General features: G+C 37.2%; 1 pseudogene; it reads left to right on the plus strand.

Annotated features, from left to right (window-relative positions):
* The first annotated feature begins 2,506 nt into the window (after positions 1-2,506).
* On the plus strand, positions 2,507-3,078 carry LOC148035646 (putative protein phosphatase 2C 41 pseudogene; annotated as a pseudogene).
* Positions 3,079-7,480: the final 4,402 nt, after the last annotated feature.

A 7,480-nucleotide genomic window follows, 5' to 3' on the forward strand; every position in this document is an offset into this window, starting at 1 on the left:
ACAAAAGTTACCACATGAACAAGAGCTATGCACCATATTAGTCATTAGTGTCAGTGTCTATAGTATGGATGGTCCAAAATTACTAGATTTTTGGACAAAACTAGCGTATTTTTTATATTTTGGATATTATTTATTATAAATATCCTAAAAAGCTATAAAAACTTCTAGAACATGGTGTCATGTAAAAAAAAGCAAGTGGCTTTTTCAACCAGTTTTGGAGATTTAATGCAAAAAGAAGGATTGGAGAAATCGTCACATCGTGATCATAGTTTACATGCAACAAACAACACTCCAAACCATGAGAAGAAGAAGTGATGTGGAAGATTTTTGAGCAGTTGTCTTGTGGTTTTACCCCCCTTTCGAAACCAACAGAACAATCAAATTTGTGATTTGAGCATAAGATTGCATCTTGGAAGCTTCATATATTAATAATTTTTCTAAGATTTCCTCCGTAAAGAGCTCTTCTTCTTAGCCATAACCCTTCTTCTCTAATTTAGCTATAAATAAGAGGCATGGGGAGTAGTTGAGGGAGGTCCAACCAAGAGGGAAGAGGCCTTCTTAGGAGTATAGAGTAAGAGGGAGGAAAAGAGAGGGAGGTAGAAGGATACACCCCCCTCCCCGCCAAGAGGCTACGAGAGGGAGCTAGAGAGGGGGAGAATTAGAAAGAGAGAGAGAGAGAGGGAAGAAGATCCGGAGAGGTTGCGAGAGAGAAAATTAGAGGAGGGCTTAGAGAGGAAATGAATTAACTCAGCCTCCTTTGTCTCAATCTTCAACTTGGAAAGCTACTCTCATACTCTCCCATCTTAAATTCATTCCACCTTCTCTATCTCTCGAACCCACTCATAAGAAATGGCTCCAAAGAAATTGTAATAAAGCAATTTTCATGTTGCTTTAATTAGGAAATTAGCCTAGTTTGGATTGGAGTATAAAAGGTAAGAGAGTACCAATGTAAATGGTCTTTTAATCTTTTTTCCATTTTAAAGCAATACATGTTCCTTTCTCCTACCAAATAAGAGGGTGCATGCTCTTAGCCACCAAGATATGGGGTGCATACCATGTCCCACCTTGACATGAGGTGAGTATTCATGTTGCAACTTATATCTATGATTCTCAGCCTTCCATGGCAGTATATTTCATGCTTAGCTACCTTGGCTATGGATTCCTTGCAAACATGGTGTATTTCTTGTATTTCTTTGCAAGTATGGTGTATTTCATAAATTTTCAGTTATTTATCTTGCTATGAGAACTAGTTTATTACATTGATATCAGAGTCTTGCTTTGATCCAAGGCATGCTTTAATTCCATCATTTTCACAATTATGATCTAGTTGGGGAGATCATTTTCATGGAAGATCTAGTTACAAGCATCATTTCTGTATAACTTGAGTTGAATACACAGTTACATGGTTTGCTTTCTTCTTAACAATGTTGTACTACTTCAAATTGTGGTTATTTTAGTACTTCTTGACAAAGATATGGGGGCAAGATGGAGGTTCATAACTACTTTGACAGGTCATCATCAAAATTTACTCTATTTTGAAAGCATATGGACCAAAAGAGGGTCAAACATGGCTGAATGACACTTAAACCATGGCTACTTTTGAGAAGGAAGGGTTTGCTTCTAGACTGAGTCTTTCTCTCTCTTGTCACAAGTTCGCTTCATACTCCATAGCCAATCTCTTGCTAAAATCTTCCAACCACAATGGACTCCATAACTTGGTTCTTGACCTCTTGAGCAATCTGTACAATAGTGATTTGGCTCTATTAGCCTCCCTATTACTCTCTTCATTACATTCATGATAGTAGCATGAACTACGCATGTTATGAAACTTGACATATCATTGATCATAGATGAGCTCTATTGTTCAAATGCTCCATGTTTGGTGAAGTAGGAGAGGTCAAGGCTATTGAAGAAGTTGCTAAGGAAGGAGATGCAACATAGGATGGATCATGATCTCTATGCCTTCTCTCGTCTATGATAATAGTAGTCATTTCCTGTATTTTTTCTTTCCCTCTTTTTAAGCATCGTTTTCTTCTTCTTCTTTGATTATGGCTAGAGATAGCAATTCCATCTTATCCATGACCATCATTCCTTGCCATTAGTTGTACGGGATGATGCAACTATTGAGTCTCACAGTCAAATGCCATTTTTGAGAGTCTGTGGACAATGAGAAACCATCAGAATGATGCCCGTAGAGGTCGAGACTCTCACAATCCTTTTGCAAAAGTCCCATTTTGTAGCTTTGCAAGAACTGTCTTTGCAATCTTTTCATAGACCAGGTGTATGCCATTCTACAAGCATACGCTTTTGAATTTCCATCCTGAAGTAGCTCATGATCATCACTGCTCCTGAAAGTTGAAGGCATTGAGATATGGAGATTTGCATATCACTGGTATGAATGAGCAACTGGTGATGACAGATGCTCGGGGAAGGTACAACTGCTCACAGTCAAAAGATAGGTGAGACAAGACATCGTCTGTTGGTGATCATTTGAATGTGTCTAATGATGGTTGCAAGGACAGGCTCAAGAGCAAGGATCAGTCATCTTGGATGTGATGTACCTCATTACTTGCAGAATCACCTGTTTGATAATATAATAGCACAGCTTTAGTTTGTAAAGAATCCAACGGCAACTATCTGCAAAGCCTACGAAATCACAGATCAAGTCATTCTATAGAAAGCTCCTAATCTGGGGTTTGGTGGATATACAATTGCTACTTCCATCCTTGTTAATGGTCAAAGGTTCATTGTTGTGAACGTGGATGATTCCAAAGCTGGAGATGCAATTCAGTTTTCAATGGATCATGAACCAAAGATAGAAAGAAGAACCATTGAAAACAAGGGAGGTTTTATTACAACAATTCCAGATCCAGATGTTCACAACATGAAACTTGATGAGACTAATGAGTTTCTTATTTTGGCAAGTGATGGATTGTGGAAGGTTATGGAAAATCAAGAAGCCGTCAATCTAATCCAGAAGGTAAAGGATCCTAAAGCAGTAGTTAAAAGCTTATAGAAGTTTCTCTTGTGCGAAAGAGAAAGGATGATATATCTTACATTGCGGTCCAATTTCAATGATATGGCCACTCCTTATCAAATCACTGTATGGTAAAAATATTTTTCATGATGTTGAAAACAAATCTGTGATGAGATCTCCAAGATGCAAGAATTCATGGGAGCACTCTTCATGAAGAATCTTGATCAAGAAGATGGACATTATCATTGGAGAGATAAATTTGAAGATTCTTGGACCTTTGCAAGCTGAAGACACATTCCACAAGTCTATGTGAAAGGTTGAAGCATCCACTAATGCTCTTCTTCTCTTCATCAACCATTCAAGGTACTTCTTGATCATTCTTGGTCTCCTATTGATTACCTTTTTCTGAGCCATTATTATCATGATAAAATGGAGAAGGAAGAGTGTACTTTAATCCTAATTCACTGATCTTGAAGCCTATCTTTAATACCTGGAGCTTCCCCTGTTTCAATTGAGTATTACCTTTCAGTTCTAATCACCTAAATCCATTTTAATGCTTCATTCTCACTTGCATATCCTTGGATTTTTGCATTGCTATGTTCCCATGATGAAAAAATATGGCAAGAATGGTAAGGAATGAGTAATGAGCAGTGAGTTACTACTATGAGTATTCCCCTACCCCATTCCTCTTTCATATTATTCACCCTTTTCAGCAATGCACTTTATGTAAAGCTTTCCAATTCTTATCCATTGCATCTCATGTTAGACTGGCAAGAATCTTGTGTGGAACTTGTCATCAAAGCAGGTGCAGGTTATGGGAATCATATATGACTTGAAATATGACCAGGGATCATGAAAATATGATCTATTGACTTGGTTTATGACTCTGATGACTTGGATCAATAATGCACGTGTTTCTTGAAGCAAATGTTACATGGGTACTTGACAATGCAGTTGGAGCACTCTTCATGAAGAATCTTGATCAAGAAGATGGACATTATCATTGGAGAGATAAATTTGAAGATTCTTGGACCTTTGCAAGCTGAAGACACATTCCACAAGTCTATGTGAAAGGTTGAAGCATCCACTAATGCTCTTCTTCTCTTCATCAACCATTCAAGGTACTTCTTGATCATTCTTGGTCTCCTATTGATTACCTTTTTCTGAGCCATTATTATCATGATAAAATGGAGAAGGAAGAGTGTACTTTAATCCTAATTCACTGATCTTGAAGCCTATCTTTAATACCTGGAGCTTCCCCTGTTTCAATTGAGTATTACCTTTCAGTTCTAATCACCTAAATCCATTTTAATGCTTCATTCTCACTTGCATATCCTTGGATTTTGGCATTGCTATGTTCCCATGATGAAAAAATATGGCAAGAATGGTAAGGAATGAGTAATGAGCAGTGAGTTACTACTATGAGTATTCCCCTATCCCATTCCTCTTTCATATTATTCACCCTTTTCAGCAATGCACTTTATGTAAAGCTTTCCAATTCTTATCCATTGCATCTCATGTTAGACTGGCAAGAATCTTGTGTGGAACTTGTCATCAAAGCAGGTGCAGGTTATGGGAATCATATATGACTTGAAATATGACCAGGGATCATGAAAATATGATCTATTGACTTGGTTTATGACTCTGATGACTTGGATCAATAATGCACGTGTTTCTTGAAGCAAATGTTACATGGGTACTTGACAATGCAGTTGGAAGGCAATGTATCATCTTGACTATAGAATATTGGTCACATGTATGCTTATGGAATGCTGAGCCATGTATATGACTTTGGATACTAGTGCAAATGTATGTATCTTGGCACATGAATGAATGGGCAAAGGTGTTATCCAGTGGAGTTGACAAGACATAAATGTTCATTGGCAGTCTTATGGACAATGGGGGATGTTTCCACCTACTTCAACATTCTACAACTCCCTCCTACTCATTGAAATGACTTGGTATTGAGTATTAGCTCAAATTGGATAAGAAGTACCAAAAACATTTGCAACAGGGCATAAACAGGGTGCAATCCAAATAGGGATAGATTTGGAAAATTTGCTACAGGAATTAGTAGCATCATTTTAACGACAAACAAAAAATTGGGCTTGATACTAGACATCACAAGGTTGGATTGGAGCTAACAATTTCTTCATTTGGATACATATTTCTCAAGTTAGAGCCTATTTTGTTTCAAGAGTTTACTAGCAGTTTATTGTGGATACTTCTAGAAATTCTTAAACAAAGAGAGGTATTGCTACTCCTAAATTCAAACCAGGGTTTCTACTTGATGTTAGACATCCTAAGCTCAAGGTCAAGATATAATACACCTTATTTGAACTCATATTTTTCAAGATAGAGTTGATTTTATACCAGCAAGTCACTATGGACAGCATGTACCACACATGGGTGATAGACATGAAAATTTTGATGGTTGCATGAAAATTATGCATGTCTTGGGTCTTATGGACAACATGGTGCTTGTACATTATGTAGCAATGTTGGGCACCATCAAACTCATGCATGTGGAGACTTTAATGTAAGTAGAAGTAATGTCTATGGACAACATATGTTGGGACCAATTGCTACTCCAATTAATGGTTATGGATTCGATTATGGTGGCATGATTAGACATGAATATGCAGTAAAAGATGGAATGTATGGGCATAGTTATTATAAGAAGCATTCTTTTTGTGGTTATGATCATGATGATTATGCCAATTCATACCCTAATTCTTTTGGGCAATAACAACACGTTAATCATAGTCATGTTTATGATCAACCATTTGGGGAAGCCTCCATTCAAATCAATCTTGCCTTCATCCAATGAGTGGGACGCAACTACAATCAAATGCTCCTACAAAAATTCAGGTCCCTATCCATAGACAAGAAGTATATGAGCATGCCTATGTTATGGATAATTATTCTTCTCAGCCACAAGTGTTTTATCATCAGCCACATAGGATTGAAAATGCTTATGTGCAGCCTTATGCAGTAAACCATAGACAATAAGCTCATGGTTATGGTTATCAATTGATAGATGGGAGAAATGCCCGTCAATTTTCTTTCAGTGGTGTACATGGCATCTATTTGTCAAGTCGTATCTTGGATAGCATGACTACCAAGGGCCTATGTTATAAATGCAATGAGAAGAACACTCTTGGGCATGACAATGTATGCAAGGCAAAGCATATTAATATATCAATTGTTCTTGAGTTCCATGCTCCTCATGGCATTAGAAGAAAGCTTAGTCCTCATCAACAACTGATGGAAATGCAAATCCAGCTGATATGCTACAAGTGTAATTAGCATTGGTCACCTCATCATGAGGGTTATTGTAGGAATAAACATTTTGCTACAGCCCTTGACTTGGAAGACCCAATGAAAGATGTATATGTGGGGCAAGGACATGATAGTCATGGGCAACAAGAAGATGATGCATATGCTGAAAATCGGGCTGAAGATGTGATTGGGAAGCAAGGGAGAATTGCTCTAGATGCCATACATGTAACACATGTAGTTGATGAGAAATCATGTATAGAAAAACAACAAGAAGAAAATGTTTTTAGTGACCAAGATGAAGAACCAAGAGATACAATGGTAAATGAAGAACAAGAGCATGTACATGCCAGTGAAGATCAAGAGGACTATGCAGTCAACCAAGATGATGCATATGACAATGAATCTAATGCTGAAGATGAGAGGGGTAAAGAAGATTCAATTGACAAAACAAGCATTGAGGATATAGAATCATTACATGAGCAGCTTATACCTCATGTAGATGATGACTTTCAGCAACCTATTGATTATGATAATGATTCGGTAAGCTTTCTTCATGATTATGGGGATGATACCTTATGGAGGTATTGATGATAATGCTGATGATCTTTCATTCCCATATGATCCATGGATTTACATGAATGCATCTATGGATTATGGGCGGGATTTATCACATCCTTTTGATCCTAGAGGTGATAATAACTTCTATACAAAATACCTCACTTATGAAAGCTTTGATGATGTTTTTTCATTTTATTCGGGTGAGATTAGCAATGCTTTGATGGATGACAACCATTTTTTGGGGATTCCTTATGATCCGGATTGATTTTGGGATGATTTCATGTGACTTGGAAAAGGAGACAGCTTGCTGTATAGAAATTTTGTGATGAGTTAAATTGCCTTGACACAATCAAAATATGGGTTTGAGGGTATATCTTGATGCCTTGGGTTATGCATTTTGTATTTACACCTCAAACATTGAATTTGGACATTTTAATCCTAAGTTATGGGTCATTTACTATCACTACCCTATTCAGGACATCACTCTAGATTTCCACTGTTTTGAGCTTACTTTGGAGATTCTTCTCAATGGCAGATCATCTTCTTCAATGGACAACTTCAACAAGGATATTCAGCATTGGTCTCTCATTTCTTCACACTTATCATTAATTTGTCCTTTCACTCTTCAAAGTTTTGAGGAAAAATATTTTGGGCAAGGATAGA

Source organism: Lygodium microphyllum, chromosome 5, assembly GCF_053477565.2.
Source record: "Lygodium microphyllum isolate KBCC chromosome 5, Lygodium_microphyllum_v1.1.10, whole genome shotgun sequence".
In the NCBI taxonomy this organism is placed as follows: domain Eukaryota; kingdom Viridiplantae; phylum Streptophyta; class Polypodiopsida; order Schizaeales; family Lygodiaceae; genus Lygodium; species Lygodium microphyllum.